Source organism: Patagioenas fasciata, chromosome 4 (genome assembly GCF_037038585.1).
Source record: "Patagioenas fasciata isolate bPatFas1 chromosome 4, bPatFas1.hap1, whole genome shotgun sequence".
Taxonomy (NCBI): domain Eukaryota; kingdom Metazoa; phylum Chordata; class Aves; order Columbiformes; family Columbidae; genus Patagioenas; species Patagioenas fasciata.
Window position 1 is genome coordinate 73,151,322 of NC_092523.1, and position 22,727 is coordinate 73,174,048.

Genomic DNA, 22,727 nt, shown 5'->3' on the forward strand with positions numbered 1-22,727 from the left:
AGCTCCTTCTGCTTTGCTGGCACGTTTGTCTTTGGTGCTTACCTTGCAGCTTCTTGTGTCCCTTCTTTCTGTCTCTTGGAGCAGATGATAAGAGATTTTTAATGACAAAAACTTGTGGAATTTGTACTCATTTTTAAATGCATGAATTTTGAAGTTTAAGGCTTTGTTCTTCTGTTATTTTTCTTTATACCAGGCTACTATTAAAAAATAAATAAAAGCCATAAAAATATGAAAATAATAAGTTTTTTAAAATGTCAGTCTCCCTAACAGATTTCTAGAAAAATGTATTGCCTTTAGGTTTAAAAGTGGAATGTTTCACAGTAGCATTAATATGACAAAGAAAAGCAAACACAAACAATTCAAAGGACATTAATAGTTGATGTACAAACACATTTAAGAAACAGCAGGATTTTGGACTAAATAAAAGCAGAATTAAGGAGAGACATCTGGGAGAGGGGAACAAGAAGGCTTGAAACTTTGTGCCAACAAATGATAAAGTACAGTTTTTACAAGCCTACTTTCTTTATTCTCTATTCAAATAAAAAGAAAAAGCATTTTGTTACTGTCAGTAACATTTATGCACAGACTAAAGCTAAAAACACACCAACTGTCTGAAGTTCAGTTCTTTATTCTACAAAGCCTGCATAAAATATATGCAAAAAACTCAGTGCATTGTGTTCAGACTTAAGTTTCTTTTTTTAAAAGTGTAAGACACTGACCTTGCAACCTTTCTGCACATGAGTAGTCACTTCAGGTCAATAAAAACCATTTAGGTATTTCAAAGCACTGCACATGCATTCATTTATCAACGGGAAAATTTAGGCATGTAAAGACGAGTTCAGCAAATAAGGATTTACAGGATCAGGCCCTAATTTTTATCTGTCATATTTAAACTGATTTGAAACTAAAAACCTTCAAAAGCTAGTGGTAGAGTACGTATACTTATGAGTTAAACAGGCTCTAGAAAGCACAGAAAATAATCTTAAGAAGGCAAGAACTGTAAGTACAGTGCGTATTCGTAACTTTCGGTTCAGCATCCATATGTTTTACAACTGCCAAATCTTTTTCAGCTTTCTCTTGCTCAAAAATAGACTTTAAAAGAAAACACTGACATAGCTGTGTGTGTACATGTGTGTGTGTTATATATAAAAAATGAATATTTCTGTACAGGGTGGGGAAATTGATCAGCTGCACTCAAATCACAAGCCACGGACTAGAATTCAGTTATATCATTAGGTACAACACAAAAGACTCAGAAAACACATTTTAAACATATTTTTTCTGGCCACAGGCAACGATGACAGTCTTTCTTAGAGCACCTCTGTACTAAGGAGAGTGTATTTCTTTCTTCAGGTCTTCTTATGCCAACAATTTTTGAGCAGAAGTTGAAATCAAGGATTTGCTCTGCCTAAAATATTGATGGCTTTTGTATTACATACTACAGAGGGATCCAAGATGTACACAGGGAGCTGCCTCCAAAAGATCCATCACAGTAGTCCAGAACAATTCCATTATTTTATTTCCTTGAATTACACCCCTTTGTTGAGGTTCCCAATAGTCCTGATCTCTATAAAAAAAAATTCCTCTTTTGCAATGAAGTGACACACGCAGAGCAGCTTTTTCCTGGTCTGAATATGTGCATTTGTAAGCTTTTAGTGCAAGTACCATGAATCTTGGGTGCTTTGGCTGGAGTACTAGAAAAGGTAACTTTTTACTAGTGAAAAAAAACTCCTCCACGAGCCAAAGGCTGGAGCAGCTTTATGAAGCCAAGCTGGCAAATGAACAAGTGGAGATGGATCCTATGTGAGACTGTCAACGCAGTAATGAAGAGAACATTCCAACGGTAAATTAAATCATATTGAAGCTGTATTGCAAATGGACTTCTAAAAGCATGGAAGAACGGAAAAACAATCACTATTGGTGCAAGATGGTAGGGAGCACTGATAATGACATGCATTTAACAAAAAATTGGTTCTCTTATTAGCTGTGGATTTTCTTATCCTTGCACTCTAAATTAACACTGGCAGCTGAACACAGGTATTACCAGCCTAAGCTTTGTCCCAGCTAGTAAACAAAGCCAGTACAGAGCAAAACAAATTTCTCATGTTGGGAATGAATACTGCTCATCAAAACACATTGTGATGAGCAGCTACAGGGAGACAACCCTACAATAATCAATCAGTCATAGAAAGTGCTTATTCTGCCTTTATACAAGGATCTTCATTACCATATGCGCACTGTTCTCAAGAGAGAAGAGATAAAAGTTTCTTAGAACGATTAAAGCAATAGTTTTCATGCAGTAAAATGTGTTTAATTCTAGGAAAACAAAACCAAAACAAAGACAAAACAAAATCAACCAAACCAAACCTAAAATAGTGGAAAAGTACCAAACAATGCAGATAGAAACTGTGGTATTAGAGAGGGATCCTTGTTCTTCTATTTCTTACTTCACTTAAAAAATGCTAAATTGTAATTTTTCCAGTTTAAGAGAGTAAAAAAGATACTGTAATGCACAGCAAAATGTTCTTAAAGAATCTGGAACTTAATATTCCCTTTCAAAATTACAGGGAATATTGCACTGGTACAATTTTGAAAGTGGAAATTGATTCAGTCATATGTGTGCCCTTACAGACTAAGCAAAGGGCTATTTTAAGCTCCATGGAAAAATACGGAATTATATTAGAATTTGATAATAATATTAGTTTAAGGAAATGGTTAATTATCTAAATAAAATGTGTACAATCCTCAGTGTAAGTGCAAAATCGGAGTGCAAAAAATGGTTTGAATCTGCAGAAGTTTTTTATATCATAATTCATAACTCTTGAGATCTGCAGATAATAATATTAAATCCCCTGGAAAAAGGGGAGTGGAAAGAGAAAAAAACTTTACTCCTGTTTATTTTTGAAACATAGGCATTTTCTTTCCCTTAAGCAAGCCTACAACCACCCTGGCACCTATTCTGCACCACTAAATAACAACTGGATGCTCATGCTTGGAAAGCTGGGTGAGGGAAGCAATTTAAAATTTATTTTCATAGTGGAAAATAGGTTTTGCCAAAATAGTTTCAGTTTATGAAAGGACAGAACAGCTGTATTTGGTTTATAATAAATCTTTCACAAATCAGTAAAAGCAAATAGACAGCACAACTGTAACCCATAAAAGTGGAAAATATTAAACAACAGACAGTGAAGTTGTTAAACTTTCCCACAGATGCTGTTGGTAAAAAGCCTCTGCAGAATACATACATGAAATGTGCATGAAAAGCAAACCTGAAGGCAAAGGGGCATTGGAATGAGGCAGAATTACTTATTAAAGGAATATCCTGTTAAGGTGGCTATTCTGGATATGGAGGAAGGTGTCTCCAGCAGTTTCATACTCCCATTACTGAATGTTAGTGCAGAATAATTACTTGCTTGCCAAAAATGACAGGACGTTGACCCTGCAGACTTATTGAATTCGTACTGCTTGCCTCCGGGCCGTGTCGGGGGTTATTCAATTTTGCCTGAGGAGGACAAGCTATTATGAGAAATAAGTCAAGAGGCATCTTCCCTGATTGCCCACCAAAACCATTATCGCAGCGTGGAGGGGGCATGAGCAGCGAGTGGACGGACAAGGCAGCGCTGATCCCGATTACCGGGGGACCAGAGACACAATTTGCATTCCGAGCAGCAGCGGAGCTCGGGGCAATCAGGCAGGGACGGGGCCGCCAGCACCGCACAGCTAATTGCTTGTGCTTGGCCTGGCAACCTTCACCTGTGCCAGGAGCAGGCTGATTGGCTCCATCTGCAGCTGGGGAAATATTGTTACACTGGCAAAAACCCACAAGTTATCCCTAAAGGGAAACCCAAATGCTTGAGGTGAGATACATTTTTACACCTCTGACACCGCCTCTTGTGGCAGTGTAATTCTTTGATGTTGATGTTGTTCAGCCGCTTAATGAGACACTTAATGAAAGTTCAGTCACAGCTGCATTTAAAATGAACAGACTAATACATACATCCAGTACAAATATTTCTGTGCAATTAAAAACAAAACAAAACACAAAAAAACCCCAACAACAAACAAACCAAACAAACCCACAAAGGATTCACTTTTGTTAAAATACAAAGATGTGAACCTTTGCAACAAGCTTGCCCCAACATCAATGGGAATCTTTCACATGGCTTTTACCTGCTTTGGATCAGGCTGCCTTTTTCGAATAAAAGTCCCATTCTTACTAGCTTTTTACAGGTTCCTCAGCTTTAAAAGCAGCAGTGCTATATTGAACACCTGAACACTCTTGCTTAATTTAAGGAACTAATTGGACACGTAAAATAAATCAATGTTTTCGAGTTCTCAAAGGATACGCTCTTCCCAACATTGCCTGATGCTGGTGAAATTGATCTGAAACCTGACTCAGAGCAAAACGAAACCACTAGAAATGCTATGTAGCTCAATTAAATGTGCTGGATATTTTTATTTAAACCATACTAAACTCTTTGCTTGTGAGAAAAGAGAAACTTAGTGCAAGAATTCATGTGAAAACATGGGAAAAATCCAATTGTTTTCTCAGCTCTGTTACTAGAAAAGTGAGGAATTGTCCTCCTGACCTTGAACCCTATCTTCCAATATTTTGGGTAGTCTGAAAGGGTAAAACTGTGAGGGGAACCTGTTGTCTCAGTGAAATAATTTAACAAATCCCAATGTCCAAGAGAACTTGAAATATCTTTGTCCAGATTTGAAAATTAGGTAAAAGCTACATCTAGTAAACTTACAGAATTAAAGTCAGTATTCCTTTTTAACACATTAACAATTTAAAATATTGCATTGTTTTGTTGTCGATGTCAACATAAATTATCACCTTTAAAAAGAGAACAGAAAATTCTACTGTTATCCGTGGATACCAAAACAGAGGAAGGCAAAGTGGGTATAAACATAACGCAACTTATTCTGCCATGGCACTAGTCTGTGGGGATAGTTTGGTGTAGAGTGTGTACGTATCTGCAGGTTACCAAATGATTCCTCTTGAAACCAAAGCTTGCATTACAGTGAGGGCAAACAAAAGAAGAGGAAGACATTGTGCCAGTATTGTCTGCAGCAAATAAGAGCAGCCCATATTTAAAGGCTTGGCTTAAGACCTCTAAGTGTAGTCAGACTGATAAAGTCAGGCCTTTCCTCATGAAAACTCCCATAGTTAACTGCTCTCCTTAAAAAAAACCCCAAAAATCTATTCATGGTATCTTTTTCCTTTACATATTACTTTCGCAAAGCAGAACAGTAATTGTTGGTAACGAGAAGGTGCATAAACACAGATATGTGTTTATTGAGTGTTAGTTGGGTTACCTGGATCTTTTGTCCGGTTGTTACAGAAGGGCTCAGATCTGTACATCTGTGCATTGAGCTCCATCATTTTGGTTGGAAGAGATTCTCAGAGTCATTGAATCCAGCTTGGACTCTAAGTTTTTTACACCTTTAAACTTAGCCCCAGTAAGACAGCAATTCCCTTAGAAGGGGGTCAGACCTGCCTATTGAGCAGTTTGTAAACTCTAGAAAGGAGTCTCCTCCAATCACAACCTGCCCTCTTTGCTTGACAGGAGCTGGGTTTTTGTTGTTGTTGGTTGGTTTTTGGTGGATGCCGGGTGAACCTTGTCACCTCTTACCACTTCTGTCAATGCTGTAGTTTAGTTCTGCCAAAAGCCCCGTAGGTTCTGCCTGGGAACAAACCCTCCTCCTATACTGGGCAGCAAGTCGCTGCATTTCCCATCCAGGGCCTCATACCTGAGCACCTGCTGAACAGAGGCACCTGATGGGAGAGCGGTGAGTCACCACACCTGGGACTCGAACCTAGAATCCCTAGTTCAGGAGGCCAGTGCCTTATCCATCAGGGCTCCAGTCAGGCTACCTCAAATGATACAAGGCAGCTCTGTGCAGGCACTTAATTTGCATAATACAGAACTATTATAAAACATTGTATACTATTAAGCAACCACCAAAAAGCATACAAACCTTGCTCTGAATAAAGTTTTCTTAATTTTCTCCCTGGCCTTTCCGGAGGGAGCATTCCTGTATCATCAGACAGTTCAAAACACTGGGAAAACATATGCCTGAAGTGAACCAAGGGACCTCTGGCCAAGATCCTCCTTGTCACATTTTCTGTGTGTCCCAGAGCGCAGCATATCCCACGCATTGCATGATGAAAAGTTCTTGAGCAACATATCACTATAATGAGATAATGATAATAATAACATTTTGCATTCTCAATTGGTGTTTATTCAGTTGAAAGTTAAATCCTGAGTTACATGCATGAAAGAGCTGTATTAAAGAAGACTCCATTTTAATATTTACTAACTTCTTCGTGCCTGACTTGGCAACCATCATAAAGTTTTTTCAACCACAAGGGTTTTTGAGGGCTTTGTGCTCTTTGAGCAGGATTGTGGAAAGCTCTGGATGGATTTCCTTTGTTTTACTTTCAGGCATGCTAATGAAAGAAATTGTTCTGTGTAGCCTCATCCAGACATCCAAAGGCTTCCTCAGCCATGCTGAGCTTTGAGGTACCTTGTCCACACCAGGAGAAATGCACAGGTAAGGTCAGGGGATAGACTCGACTCCTTTTCCCCAAATCACGTGTAGAAATGTAAAAAAACAATGAGCTGGCTCTTGCATTTTGCAAATAATGCCTAACAGGGGTAGAACAGTGACTGATGAGAATTTTCCTTGTTAGCAAGGAAGATAAGCACAAAAAGGCAACTTTCCTGCCATTCTGCTCTTCCTTGCTCAGCCTCTTTTGGTCTGCTAGACTTGATACCTGAATAGAGGCATGGTGCTAAAATGGCTCTATGTTTTGCCAATGTGAAGGTTACCTCCCTAGCACATTTAGCACAATCTGCTAGTGTTAGATATTAAGCCCCAAATATCTTGTGCAGTCTCTGCACAAATGCCCTTTACCAAACCTTTCCACAGAGACCACATCAATTCACATCTCAAGATCATGTCAGCATCCCTCTGATCTTTATAGACACATGAAGATTATTCTCTGGATGAAATACATTTTTAATAATTCTCCATCACAAGTCTGCCCCACCCTAAAGAGAGATCAAAATGCCTCAGTTAAATCTGGCTTTATTTCCATTAGAAATTATTACTACTGGTCTTCTAAACTTCTTCTAAGGAAAGATAATTAAATGCAACTTCTCTTGCGAAAGTGCTAACAGGCAGGTACTGTAGCAGAACCACAGCATTTCTGTGGCCCAAGTGGCTTTACTGTAGGTACAATTATTTTTCAGGTTATATTCACAGCCCATCAGCCCTGGGGAATGTAATCTACCCCAAGATGGATGTACACAACCTGCAGAAATGAAAAACTGCAGGATAATAATGTACCTTCCAAAGATCTGTTTACCAGCAATATATGGTTGCTTATGGCCAGAAAAAAAAGCTTCAATGGATCAGGAAGAAGTGCTCCTGCTTGTTAAGTCCATGACATGGATATTTTAGAAGTAGGGGCCTCAAATAGATTTCTTTTCTTTTCCTCACATATTTTGCTTTCTTTCCTAGTAGGTGACCTGCCTTACTAATAACCTCAGCACTAGATTTTGAAAAATCAGTATTTTGTAATGTTTCCTTCATGAGAGAATCAGATTAAACAGAAACAACAGGACAGATAACAGAGACACATTGCTCAACTCTGCCCTTTACTCACAATTCTTTCATCAACAGTGTTGCATAACTAAAGTTGGGAAGATTCGGTTGAGGAGGTGATGATGCTGAACTCTGTCCCTCACCACGAAGAGATACCCAGTCCTTCACATTCTGTCATGGCAGAAAATGGTTCTTTTAGCATTTTACACAAAATGAAGTTACTCCTCTGAGGAGGATGGCCCTTTATTTTCAAAAAACACCTCCCTCCTAACACTGGAAGGGCCTGGAACTCAATCAGCACCTCATCTGGAAGGATTGACTTGAGACATTGATTCTTGAGGTGCTGGATTAAGGCAGCAGGAGTGAGGCAGATTGATCCCATTTGTAGATTTGTCTCTCAGCTTTTACGCTATAGAAACCATTTTTACATTTTTCAACTTCTTTTCTGTCTGGCTTTTAAGGAGAAAATGCTTTTCCCTGAGGTCATTTTAGGCTCATAGATATAAAAGTATATCTGCAGCCATTTCAAGTAGCTTATCAACTTAAAATGGAAGACTTTGATAACTCAGTAAATTAACTAATTGCATCCAATGTTTCAGTTTTATTTGTGGTTTTGTATTAAATAAATAATTTGTTTAAACATATTTGGGAAACAAGCTCTGTTAGACTATCAACATATTCTACTGGGTAAATCACTGTTTAGACATGATTGTGTAAGAGTGTTGCTTATCTAATGCAGTGCAACAAGTCCAGAAAACTGTTAAAATTTGCTCTAGAAATAAATAGAATGTTGTAAAACTCTAGGAAGTGAACTTTCTTCCCAGACTTCAAGTTATACGGAGAGATACCTTTTTGTACTAATCCTCAAGAGCAAGTTACCAGAAACTCAATGGGCCCCATAAATGAAAAATGCCTGGGAGAAATGATGAGCAGCAGAGGATCAACAAAACATTCTTTTTCAGTGTTTCTCTGCTAAGGAGAATTTGGCTAAAATAAAAGAGATGTTTGCTTCCCAGAAATCCCTGAGTGTCAGTGCAATCCTTGGGAGCCATTGTCAACCATACATTCAAGCACAAACATTTTAACTATCCTGTGTAATGAATAAGGTCCCCTGGCACTGCGTATGTTACTTCTGGTCATGGACCATAACTCTGAACTCAGCAGTGTTCACATATATACTTTCATTTGGGACAGCAGCAATAAAAATGTAAAGGTCTCTGGTTTCCATATGATATTTTCTGGCATAGATGGATTTTGCTCTGCATTGGAGGATTAGGATTAGAGTACAGACATCATAAAACTCCATGCCTTCTTTCTCAACATGAGCTATTCTTACTAGAATCACATGGGGACATAAACTAATCATAAGGATAGTAAATCTGTTATTATTTCAGTAATATTTTTTATTTTTACATGGGGTATATTGTGAGGAAAATAAATTCTAAAGATGTACCAGCAACGTGATATTAATAAATCGATCACCCACACTAAGTTTCCCAGACACAAAATAATTGCTTCAGCAAATAGTAGACTTTAAAAATCAGCTTTTGATTGGCTTGTACTACTCCATACAGCACATCAAAACCTGGTGTATAAAGTAAAGGCGTTTCTACAATGGTGCTGTCAAGATTTGTATACCTAAAGTCAGGAGCATATGTGGCTAGAAAAGATCATCAAACTGACAGATGAAGAGAATCCCAACAAGAACTAAACCTGGGTAGGTGAATGAGTGAAGGAAAGACCCCAGTTTATAACATTAGGAAAAGTATTATCTCCTGGGTGTAGACACAGCTTGGGTGAGAGGACCTACAGAGAATGTGGCCAAAGCTGGGTAGAGTGAATAGACCTGACTGACAGGCTGCTATAGGCAAATCAGGCTGACCTCATTTCCCTATAGCCACTAGAACAGGAAGCACTGGCAAGGGGCAATAGAAGTCATTGTAAACCTTTGAACCAGAGGCTTTGACAAAATGTGTGAGGAAACGGCAAAGAAACAGGCCTTTCTGCTTGATCAGAAAAACACAGATCCAGGGTAATGATGGTGGTAGTTTGCTTAAATGAAGTTGTCACTCAGAAGAAGGAAATAAAGACAAGAATAAGGTCCTCTGAGTGAGAATACGCACCTCTGGCCTCACTGCAACCACAAATATTGTAATAGAAAAATCAGCTCAGCAGCCGTGATTTGAAACAGAATAGCCAGCTTCAGCACAATGGGGAGCAAACCTTTTGAGCTCCTCTTCTCTCCTTAATTGGTTTCATTGACAGTGTTTTCCCTCTGCCCATAGCAATTCTTGATGTTTTCTCCCAGAAGTTTTCTCTGGGTTCTTGCAGAACCATTGAAGCACAAAAAGTAGGAGTGTTGAGCCAAATCATAGCTCAGAACTAGCTGTCCAGCCTTGATTCCCTAAGGACGTATTAATTTCAAGGACGTGGCACAACAGGTTAGCACCTTGCACTCAGATAACTGCAACTCAGTGGGTTTTGGGAGGACATGATTGGCTTTTCTTGGTTGAAGAAATGGGAAAAAAATAAAAACAGCGTTTTGTGTTGTTTACCAGAACAAAAATGCAGGGTTGCTTCTGTGGATTCCCATGTGATGCATCTAAAAGTGCACCCAGTGGCACGGGCAGGCTGTACACACTGACTGCCATGTTTAGACTTTCTGTGTTGTAATCAACTCTGAAACGAGCAGCATGACTCTCAGAGGTGTCTATTTATTGGACAACCATAGATGAACTTGCAAGAAAAGCACTAGTTTTCAGACAAGACCTTAGATAATGTTTCCTAGGGAGTGTGAAGTGCACACTGAAAAGAATTCCCAGAGTGGTGAGCAGAAATAAAAAGAGAGGCAAAGTATTTTAAGATGTGTTTTAAACCAGGACTGAGCAGGGCAGTGTCGCAGAGCCTAGACTTCAATGGTGGGAAAATGTGATGGGGTAGGTGGCTCAGCTCTGTCATCTGTGTCATTCGTAGGTGTTGCAGCACAGGAAGGCTGCTGCTTTCCCAAATAAACGTGCATGGGTCAGGGCAGTGATGCACTGTCCAGCCTCGCAAATACTGTGCCCTACATCCTCCCCTGTGCCTGTCACTTGTCAGAATCAGGAAAGGAGTTCACTTCAGGGGTCCATGCTGCATGCCAGGTTGCAGTCCCACTGCAGCCCCTGTGTAAGTCTCAGGTCCAGCCTGGGAGTCCAGAGCACGGCTGCTCCTGGCACCACCTCTGCTGCAGCAGCCCAGGGCAGCTCCCAATTCATGTGCTTCTCCCAGGGCCTAATGCACTTTCCACTTCAAAATTTATTTACAACAAGTTTGAAATGTTTTACTGCTCTTCATAAACTCAGTACATTTACCATGCCTTACTATGAGTTTTGAATGGAGTTAAATTATTCTAAAGTATTATTTTCTGTGTTGTTTCTCTCACCTTTGTCAAGAAGTTGTACAAATTCCCATCTCACTGTCAGAAACAATCTTCCATTCAGGCTGACCATTCCTCAAAGGACCTTTTAAACAAAAGAAAAAAAAAAAATCCGTATTGTGATATGGTAGCTATTTTCTTTTTTAATATCAGAGCACCAGCACCACTTGTTCAGTTGTTTTTGCATAATGTTCATGTAAGCATATGTGTAAGAAAGCTGGTGTATAAAACATTAGGCTAACATTTGGCATCTGAAACAGTGCTGCAGAAATTAATAGCTCTAGCTTGCAGATAACATTCATATTGACCACTGACCTATTGAACTGTTATATTTAGAAAGATCATTTATAGCAAAATCTCATAGGCTATTGAATTTGAAACAGTTCCATCCACTCTGAGCAGGTTTTTTTCCTTCCTTTTCTCTCCCCTGCAGTGGAATTCTCCAAGGCAGATGGAGTAAAATATTTTGCTGGAGGGGATACTTTACTTTCAAGATTTATTCCTTTGCACCACAAATATATCAAGGGAAAAAAAAAACCAAACCAAAACAAAAACAATCAAAGACAATAGAAAAAATGTTGAAAGAATTGGAAAATTTTTTTTCGATCTCAGTATGAGAGTCTGACAGTCAAGCAGGGATTGTTTTATAATGTGAGGGGGATTAATTTTTAGGTTAGACAGCTACGATCAAACTGAACTAACTCACATTATTTTATTTTAATATTAGTTGTTTCCACTTTAATGCAATGTCAAGGGAAGAACTGTCCTTCCTACTTATTCTCAGCCGTCTGCTACAGAGGAACTGTCTGTTAATTAACTTGACAGATACAACCTGCAAGCTTGTTTTGATGAGCTCTGATCTATACAATGTAAAATATATCAAAGCATTAAGTGTACAAGCCTATTTAGCATGCTAGCAGCATGCATTTACAGATGTTTGGTCTCTACTTTTCTGCTGCCAATAGTTTGTATGTTGAGCTAACCCGTGCCTTCATATTTGCAATATGATGGTCAGACCACCATGCGCATATGCTATTACCATCTGCCCTTCTGCGTGGGTAGAAATATGTATTAGACTATTTAATAGTCTGTAAAATCAAAACCTGAGGGAATATTTTGCTGGTCATTTCACCTGGTGCGTTCTCTTTATTCTCTTAAAGCATTGTACATGACTTTTCTGTCCTAATCAAATGTTGATATTGAAAACAAACAAATACATTAAAGAGATTCTTGCCAGGAGGTAAAAAAAAGGATGTGCTCCTATGAGATTTGCTTACATATTCTGTGGGCCGTAGATAGTATAGCTTTACATTTATTGAAATTGTCTTTTCCCCCGAGTTCTAAGAAAATGTGCCTAAAGCTATTATCGCATCTATCGACTCTGTGGGATTTAACGGACGTGGCTCCTGCTCCCAAGTGGTTGGAAAATGACCTCTATGAAGCAAAGTTCAAGCAGAGTGAAAGCTCTGAGACTGAGATTAGAGACCTGTCAGTTGCCTGGTAGGATAAAAGTGTAAAATTATATGTGATGCTCAGTTCAGTCACATCAAACAGCTCAGAAATGTTTACTGAATGAACTACACAGTCGCTAATTACACTTTCCCCTTAAGTATTCACATTATCATGGGCAACAAATACCCAGAGAATCTGGAAAGGGAAAGCTTCTAATAAGTATGCAACAATTACAGCAGGCATGGGTTTGCACCTTAATTTTCTTACAGTGATTATTTATAGTGAAGAGGCAAATTTGGCCTGTCATTGCATACAGTATCCCTGTATCCCTGTTCCAGGTCTTCTGAGAAAAAGATACGATAAATTTTAAATAAAAATAGAACAACAAGAGCATATCCGCTAACTCCGAAATAAACACAGCCTCCCTCACAACACAGTACGAAACATTGCCTTAACCTAGTGACCTTTAGCAACCAGGTGGTTCAGCGTGGCCATATATGTAATGTCTAATGATTACAGCAGCAATTAAAAACCTGATTAATTTTCCACTTCTTTCTGGAGGAAGTGCGTTAACCTTGTATACTGCACATATTTTTTTTCCTGTATGTTAAAAATTGGCTTTCTCTTGATATTCACTAACTCCAAGTTTTGTAACACAATACAGAAGAGTAATTATAAAAGATCCTCCTCCCCCAAGCGAGGACCCTACTTTACACTTTAACTAGCCCATAGAAACCTCTGACTATGAACATGATCCAGAAAGCAAAAGCAAGATTCAGGGGACCCAGGGACTTCTGGGCTGAGATTTGTGGGGTAGTTGTGGTGGGCTGACATGAGATGCTTCAGGAGAGAAGGAAAGACAAGACCAGGGGAAGTTCTACTGCTGGTGTCCACATGCCAGAAGACATGCTCCACCCCATCCACTTCCAAGCCATCGGAAGCCCATTGAGGCACCCAAGTTATTAATAAAGCCACAAAGAAAGTTGGAGTGATCCATTTCCACAGGCACACAGGCAATGAACCGCTCAAGCATGTGGCTGTACAGAGAGGTAACTGATCAACTTGCTGCCATTTGCAGGCTGTGGGCGGCCAACTTATGGTTCCTAATTGGTTCTTTTTTTCTTTCTTTGAAAATGCATTTTACACAACGGGAATCTCTTTTTTTTCTTCTCAGAGAGTCATACTATACTCTGGTCAGGAAAGGAAGAGTCTGTTTGATGGAATAATTACAGCAGATAAAAGATGATACACAATAAAACTCTCAGTCATACTAAGCTGCTGAGCCAGTCTGGATGAAACTACTGTTTTGCCATCTGAATACCTCTCCTTGTCAGCTCAAAATATAGTGTAGTTAAAGCGTCTTACATGAGCAAGTTCAGACAACAAATTATTTCACAGAAAGATATTTGCTGTAGCAGTTATCATCAAACAAATGTAGCTTTATCTCTGCCTATGAATTTAATGTATACCTTTGATTTTTTTACTCTTGTAATTTTTCTCGGATAAAAATTAGTTTTTTCCCGATCTTTGTTAATTCCAAATTCTGTAAAAAGCCTGATTAACAAAGGAGAATCTTAATCTTCTACAATATACTCAATAAACTGCTACTAAAAATATATATCTTTTTTTCTGTCCACTTCTATATGATCTCTAAATCATGTGCTTAATTAGAATTGATCTCTCTTACTTGAAATCTTTACAGAGTGACTTAGAGAAACATGGCCTCAAACACAGTTATTTGAATTTACATTAGCAGAAGATCTAACCAATAATATGTAATTGTTGTTACATAGTGTCACTTACACTTAATGCTACTGTCTCAAGCATTTTAATCACTGTAAAGCACACATTATTTCCAGCTGATTTTTACAGACTGCTTGATTAAACCCCCAATAGTCTGTAAACCACAGTACCTGGTGCTGTGATCAGCACACAGGATGGGTTAGTTGATGTTTTAAAGGGGGAGGGTTTTTTTCCTCAATGTAGATATTCCGGAGCGGTCGGAATCTGGTGCCTGTTCACAGTTACAGGTCACAGGGGGACGTCCCGCAGTATTTTCCCTGTTAGCTGGATTAGCCACACCATGAACTCTGAAGAATTAACCCAAGATGGCAATATCAGAGGAGTGTGTGCTATATTCTGCTTTTTAAGGGTGCATGTTTTAGGGCTCTGTAACCATCCCTGAGATATCTAGTGCAAGCAGAAAAACATGGAAAAAAAAAATGTTTCCTTTTAAAAGCTACCTGTGTCTGACTCTAAACAGCCAGTAGCCTCATTGATATATTACCTTCCCTAATCTCTTCTGAAAGGCCTATTTTATTTTTGCCCAGTTACCAAACTTTACAAATTTCTCTGTTTCACTTCATAGGTGTTAGTTCTACTAAGAAAATGCAGAAATGGTTATTGGAGAAACCTGTACTGCAGCCAAAACAAGTTAAAGACCTCAGGAACCTGTTCCAAGGCATCTAAAGTGGCTCAGACAAATTTGCTTGTGCAGAAAAGAATTTTAAATATGTGGAAATAAATGGAGTACCTGTCCCACAGTGCTTTGCCAGGAGGAAAATTTCCACAGTACTGCCACTATCCAAATTTTTACTGTCCTCAGGTATTTTGAAAGCAGATAGTTCAAATACAGTCTGGCACGAGAAATGCAGCTCAGGTGTCTTAGCAGAGGTCCCTAGAAACACAGGCAAATCCAGATCTGGACAGGCTGATGTATGAAAAATACCTCAAGACTCCCTCATGTGCAATCTGTTAACAAACGGCAGAATTTTAATATTAAACCCCATCAAATTTTGGATGAGGATTGATAACAAGATAGAATGGCAATTGGTTTACTAAACAGGTTTGGAAATCGTGATGGAATACTGCACTTCTGAAAAGCTATGCACATATTCTGGGCCAGAATTCAAAATCCATGAGGAAAGAATCCCTTTCGGAGGAGGTAACTTCCTTCGAATGCTGCCATTCCTGGAAAATTTGCAGAGCTATTGTACCTCTGCTCAGAGTTTATGCACTCCCAAATCTCTTCATTGAAATTTTCTGTTCTTGATTGCAGAGAAAGCAAAAAACCCCTACATTCTACTATTTGAAAATGAATATCCAAATCTTCCTCTCCACTCTCCTTGTTCTCTCCCTTCCCTGTATTTGCAGGTATAAGCAATAGTAGGCTCCTGCTAATCGCAGGGTGATGGCAAGCAGGGGAGATGCTGAGGGAGTTCAGCTATGACAGATGTCTGAGTAGGTGCTGACACAAAATCCTTGCTCTGTGCACATTTTCTGTGCATGCCAGCATATCAGACAACATGACCTGAGGTAGATATAGTCTGGAACTGGATCACCAGTAAACAGGTGTAGCTTTTGCTTCCGGGAACTTTTACTATTTGATTTTGACAATTCCTGCCCTCTGCAATGACAGTTATGAAAAAGACATTTTTCCCTGTAAACAAACAAAACCACAAAAAATCCAATAAACAGGAAAAAATGTGGAAAGCCCACTTAAAATATTAAAGTAATTTTCAGAAATTTGAAATTTTTGTTTAATTTGTTTTTCATTAAAATGATTTTTGAAAATGAAAGACATGAAGGATATGCCCTTGGCTTGACTTCCTGTGGGCTAGGAATGGGATAAATTATGTTTTTGCGTTCTAAAAGCTGAGCTTTCCTCCCTACCAGTGCTATCAGCATCTGCAGGTCTGTATCCACAGGGAACAATTAATTTTTGCCCTGAACAAGTTTGCTCATTAGAGTATCTGACTATTGTTATTTATTTCCAATAGATGGTGCCCTCTTTTTCTAGCAAATGTTGGAACTTAAAATATGTTCCTTAAATGCATGCTATTATGTTTGAGGAATGTCAAGTGTAGCCTGACTTGGTTGTGTTGGAACCAGCATGAAGCGTAAGCTTTCCCTTTAGTACTCAGTGGGAAGTGGCAACTGGCTAATTGATGGCCTGGGAAAGGACAGGTTGAATCTACAGCAAATATTTTCTTTATATCAAACATGAATTATACACTGTAGTCAAACGTCACATGATGAAAATGAAATCAGATATAAGTCTCTTCCCTTCAAAATTGCTTATTCTTAATTCTCCTCCCTGGTAACATCATGTCCCCTCACTTGCAAAGATCTTTTGGCCCCATCAGGGCCTCAACACACGAAGAAAACAGCTTACTGCATCTATTTTTTTTTTTCCTTCAAAAGATCATATCTGATCTTCTTCCTCCTTTCTAAAAATATTTTGCAAAATATATTTTTCTTCGACATTCACCTTTAAAAATTCCTGTCCTTCTGCTCTTCCTGCACTCAGTACACCTGGATGGTTGGGTGGACTGTTTGTACCATCAGAAGAGAGGGCACAGCAACCTCACAGCTTTCCTCATCATGGTCACGTTGTGACAGCTCTTCAGGCAATTTAACAATGGCTTCCACCGCCACAATAAACCACTTTATAGCACCCTTGTCCGATTCAAATTGACCCGCAGGGCATGTTTCAGTAGCAGCTTAATTCACTTTCTCCCTTCCCTCAAGCTGAAAACAGTAGGGCATTAGCTGCCGTATAACATGACATCTACGTCTTGTCTCTTCTATTATCTAGACTAAGTAAATCATAACAACAGCAACACAGTTGTGTGTTGATTTAAATGAAGAAATATAGTTCAATGTTGGAATAATTCCTCCAATTTATATATAGCAAAGCCTCAAGCAACGATTATGCCAATGACATCCCAAATCAAGATGTGCAATCTTGAGAAATTGTTTGATTAACTTCTGCCTTGTAAAACATCTTCTCGAGGCAGGTACTTAAGCCTGTGAGAGCTGCCAAGTTCAAGACAGTGTGGTTCATGCTATAAGTCTTCCTGCAGTCCTCTGGGCCACTCTGTAACAAAAGCTACCATTTTGCTGTCACTGTCACTTCACATATCCAGTCTCTAAAGCTCTGTTTGTTGTTTCATTCTGTTCTATGTCTCCGTTAGGAACTTCTTCATTTTAATATAAATAGAGCGCTTCATCATGCAGTGCCAAAGACTCATGGAAGGTACAACTCTCAATATTACTGAAGATGATGCATACAGATGAATTTGGCAGCAGGTCACAAACAAAGGGCCTTAATGAAAAGCGGCAAACTTCCTAACCCAAAGGTATGGAAGGGAAGAGTTTGAAAATAATAAAGGAAAGGGGAAATGAACACCTCCCTCTGCTAACCGTTGGTTCGACTGTTATTCACAAACATCACTGAAAGCAGATAATTATGCTCTTTTGCCATAGATCATGAATACATCGTACAGTATGCACATTTCTAAAGTTCATTTTTAATGGGATTTTTCCTTCAACATGGAAATTAATCTTCCTTCTGAATTGGGTTGATTCTTAAAAATCCCATGTCTAAGCAAGAAAAACGATATTTGCTTTAGAAAACTATGTTTTAGAAAAACAATCATTTTGCAAATTTTAGTAGTTTGGGCTTTTTTTTTTTGATGTTGTTTACAACTTTGTGTAGTTTTCAATTTTCCCTTTTGATATCCACCTGTTTACAGGATATCATCAATGATGAGATAATAAGATATGACTCAATATTAAATTAGGAAAATTAGGATAGGATATGATAATAGGCTTAAGGATGCAGAGGCAAAGGCATGAACCTTTATATGTTGTGTGTTGACAAAACACACCAAAAAAGGCAGTTTCTAACACTTTCATAATAAATAATAATATGCTACAACCACCGCATATCACTATATGACATGATAGCTGTGATATGCTACATTCTGGTCATCTAATACTTAATACCAGGATAACTTTTTTGTCTTTGGAAGAAAGTGCCTCCTATAAAAGTGTCACTTGAGATGTTACAGAAGAAATGAATCGAATCAGGGGTTATTTTAGTTCTGCAAACTTTACCTCTCAAGTGTTGATGTATAATCCCAGTACCACTGACAGGCTGGATCTCACTGCATTCTATATGAAGTAACATGAGGGGATCAAATAAAAGTTGGGGTTTGTCCTACCAATAGTTTCTAATTACTTAATTACATTTAAACATCTTGCCCACAATCCTTTGGCTTTAGCCTGTTACTTGAACAATGCAACTGTTTCTAGCATATCCACAAGGAAATGCTTTGGGGGCCATATCAGCTCATGTTTGTATATTGAGTGTGGCTGCCACTTTAATCGCTTACTGCATGACAGTTCTTAACATTTCTGTTTTCTTTTGTGCACTCTGCAGTAAATACATGGGTTATCTCATATATTTACCACACTTTTTCAAATACTATGTGTGTATAAACATCCCAGACATTTGGAAATTGCTAATATCCAGTTACAAATTCACAAGTGGCAAATATGCAACCGTGAAATTCGGTAATTACAAAGCAGAACATTTGTACATTGTAAATTCCTGTACATTTCTTAGGTTGCATGATGGGGAGCAGCAGGTGACAATATCCAGTTTTATATGCACTTTACCTTTCTCTAAGACCCCTCTTGCTCCCTTCCCTCCTACTGGTGCTGCTGAAGTATAGAGTTTCTTTCATTCACTTTAATGCTAAAACCTGTTGTGCTAAAAAGAAAAAATAAAAAGGCAGCATTTCAGAGAAATGCTGGATAGGTAGATTTGTATGGCTGTGTACATAGATGAGAGCAGGCACCAAGGGAGGATGGAGATCACATTACAGTATTAAATGGATATATGGAACTTACCCTTTCTGCCATCTACCCTCTCTACCCATTACCGCAGAGTACAAGCACCTCAAAGGTATTAGCGTATCTAAACTCATGACACTTCTGTGAGACAGAGGACAGTTATTATCCCTTTTTAGACACCAAAAATTCAGCCTGGAGTCAGCTGGTCAGGTCAGCATCTCTCACTGTGCTGCCCAGCAACAAAGCTCTGGAGCTGTAGGTTTTACCTTTGCAGCCTTTCCTGCTAAACAGGAAAGTTTAATAAGACCTTAAAACTAAACAACACTGAGGTTAGGGCAACTCAGTTCGCTGGTAGTGGTAGTGAGTGGAGGATTCAACGTCTCTGCTCCATCCCTTGAACCCAGTGAGAGCTTAAGGTACTTTACCTCGAGGAATGCAACATGGATCCCCTCCCTCCTACGAGCCTCCCTTAGGATGGAGGCTGCAGGGTGTGATCTCTCCCTCTCCTTTGGCCGAGGAAGTCATGCATGGAAAGCTCAGATCAGATCCAGGCACCTCCTACCTGGGGACAGGTCTCCAGCAGAAGAATGAGGTTACTATCTAATGTCTCTTTGTACATTTTTAGCATAATGATCTGCTCCCAATTTAAATTTTAAAAACTGTGTAGTCTACATACTAATCACATCTCAGACAACCATCATAGGAAAATACTTGCTTGATAGCTGTAAGATGCCCTTTCACCAGGCCAATAAAACATAGAGGTATGTGATTAGTATTTTCAAATATACACTGGGCTACTAAGGAAGCAGAATATTGTATCTTCAGCCACGCCACTTGGAGTAAAATGCTGCTTGGGGAGTAAAGGAGGATCAAGTCTACATCATAATTATAAAAAAAAGTGGAATATAAGCAAAGGTTGGTATTTAATCATCTTTTATACCATAAATGATGCCTTCTGATGAGATATAACAACAGATTTAGGCAGAAGGCAAAGACTAGTACAAATACTTCAATAACAGTCGTCAAATTCTGCTGTCACATTGCAAATTAATTGGTACCAGAACTTAGTTTTAGTTGTCTGAAAAACATCCTTTTTTATTCCATGTCTGGTGTGTAAATAATATACAGCACTGTTGAGAGAAAATAGTTGTGTAACTTCTATCTTCACTCTGTGCTTGGAGGTTTTTGCCTCACCTGTGTAAAAACATCATCATCTTACAGCTGCTAATTGCAGCAGAGTGGCGCCTTGAGTTATTTTTGTGGTCAGCATGAGGTGGCATGTGATGTTGTATGTTACAGTAACCCTCAATGAGGCCTTTCTATTGTGAAGATTTTAATGCAGAAAGAGGAGGGGGTGGAATCCCTCAACATCACTTTAATCTGTAAGTACATTTTTATTGCTTGTTATGAAAAATTAAGATGATTTGATTATTTTTCAGATTTACTACTTTACTTTTTACTACGGCACAATGGTGTAAAACATTAACTAGCTACTGCTTTTAAGGCAGTTCATCAAAATAAGTGCGTATTAGTTCAGCTCCGACCACGCTGGGCTTTTGCCCAAGCAGAAAATGAGCCAGTAAAAGTAAGAATTTAACATGATGAGTCATACCAATCATATTAAAAACTTAGGGAACACATTAGGTGATCTCCTGCAGCCCATATTTAGTAACCCTCTGACTGACATTAGCAAGAATTTTGTTGCATGGGAGCTATGTCGGGACTCCAGATTTTGGCTCGCTCTGTCTTTAAAATGCCAACAGATCAGACATTTTGAGAACCACAAACAACCAATTTCTTTAAAAGAGCGTTTTCTAATCTACCAGTTTCTTAACAGCCTACAAATAGGCATATGCTCTTTCAGCCGAGAACATGTATCAGGTTTCCTGGAAACCATCCCACTAGGGCATGACTGTAGCTCCAATATAAGCAGTGAAGCACTTAAAAGGGGGCTAATTAGCTATTTGCTGTACTTGACAGATAAAAGATGTATGCAAGCACAGAGAAAAGACTGCAAATATAGATATCCCTGATTATGTTATTGTCCAACACTTTAATTAATTTCTTAGACCATCTTTGTGTAATGTAAAAAGGTTTTAAAACATGTGATAGTAACAAGGCTGTGGTGTTTCTTTAACTAATCACTGTCACTGCAGGGTGCTGGAAATTTTAAAGCACGTTTTATATGCTCAGTTCATTGAAGAATTACTTTTACTTCTATTGGCCTTAATTTTTCCTTTATTTGCAGAGCAGCAATGAGAAAGGTGTGATTTGATTCAACTAGTGTGCTGCTCAGAAGCCACGGCAGATGCCATTTTGGCATGTAAATCGTCTACAGAAGAGACAGGCTGGGTAGTAACTGCAAATATGGGCAGAAGATAAAACCTTCGGGCTCTGTCTGCAACTCTACAATTCATTCACTGGGTGAGGAAGCAACGGAGCTTCTCTGGGATTTACTTTCTCTACCCCATTGGGGAATCATATTTATCTGTCACTTGTGAGTGTTGCGTGGCTTGACAACCCACCACCCCCCAAGTTCTCTGCAAGCCTCAGATGGAATTTCCTCACAGTATATGTTTCCTTCTAATTTTAGCCAAAACCAAAGGCAAAGTTGTGTACAATGTGAGGCTAGCCAGCCTTCTGAAACAAAACCATTTTGGACCACAGTACAGATTCCAGCAGGAATCAGGGCTCCTTCCTGGTTTAGTGACACGGTTTCACAAGTTCACACTAATACACAGACGCCTTGCCTACAAATCCTTTTGGTGCGTTTCCATCAATGTTGCGGGAAGGAAAGATTTGGCCCACGCCACATCAAAATAATGAGGTAGGCAGGTAGGTATCAACAGAATAAATAGCAGTAGAGAAAGCAGCAACATTTTAAGCTTTGTTAATAGTGAGGGGCCAGGTATATTAAAGTAGCAGACAATTTGTTTGGTAAGCAATTGATATTTGACAGGCCAGTGACAGCCTTGTTGTCAGGAGATCACTGCTCCAGTCTCAGTATGTGACATTAAAAACTTCACTAGGGGAAAAATTACAGTCGGGCGAGCGGCAGCAAGGCATAGCCTGAGGCGCTATCTGCCAATAACTAAGTCCTAGGGAAAACTGATTTGTGGCTTCTGATCACAAGAACCTATAGCCTTCACTATTGACTAATTGTGGTTCATCTGGATGTAGATCTATCTTGGCTAACAAGAAAGCACTAGAGGTCTTCATTTAGCCATTGAGCTGAGTCTCTGGAGACATGTGTGCAGCTGTCTTTACCTTCTTACCAATCAGCACATCAAAAGCTGCAGAATATATTTCCACTTTCAGAAATGCAAACTGCAAGTGAGATAAAGTTGCCAAACTAGACTTGAAAAAGAGTGAATGATTATGACTCTACTCCAAATACAAAAGATAAATCATTTATGACTGGCAGAACTTTGCTATCTATATAAATTTAGAACAGATACGATGAACTCAGTTTATCAGTTAGACAGCCACATCATTTCAATGTAACTGTAACAGATTAAAACAATTTTAGGTGCTGCTTTTTTTTTTCCCTACAAAACATCAAACTGGGAAGAATACAAGCAGACCAGGTGAATGCACTTTC

At 38.9% G+C, this 22,727-nt stretch overlaps 1 long non-coding RNA gene across 1 annotated transcript in view; it reads right to left on the reverse strand.

Annotated features, from left to right (window-relative positions):
- LOC139827948 (uncharacterized) overlaps positions 1–22,727 on the reverse strand; it is a 58,263-nt gene that overhangs the window by 17,645 nt on the left and 17,891 nt on the right. The window contains exon 4 of the long non-coding RNA XR_011739090.1: positions 11,039–11,117. This is a non-coding gene — a long non-coding RNA (uncharacterized lncRNA). The remainder of the gene's footprint in view (positions 1–11,038; positions 11,118–22,727) is intronic.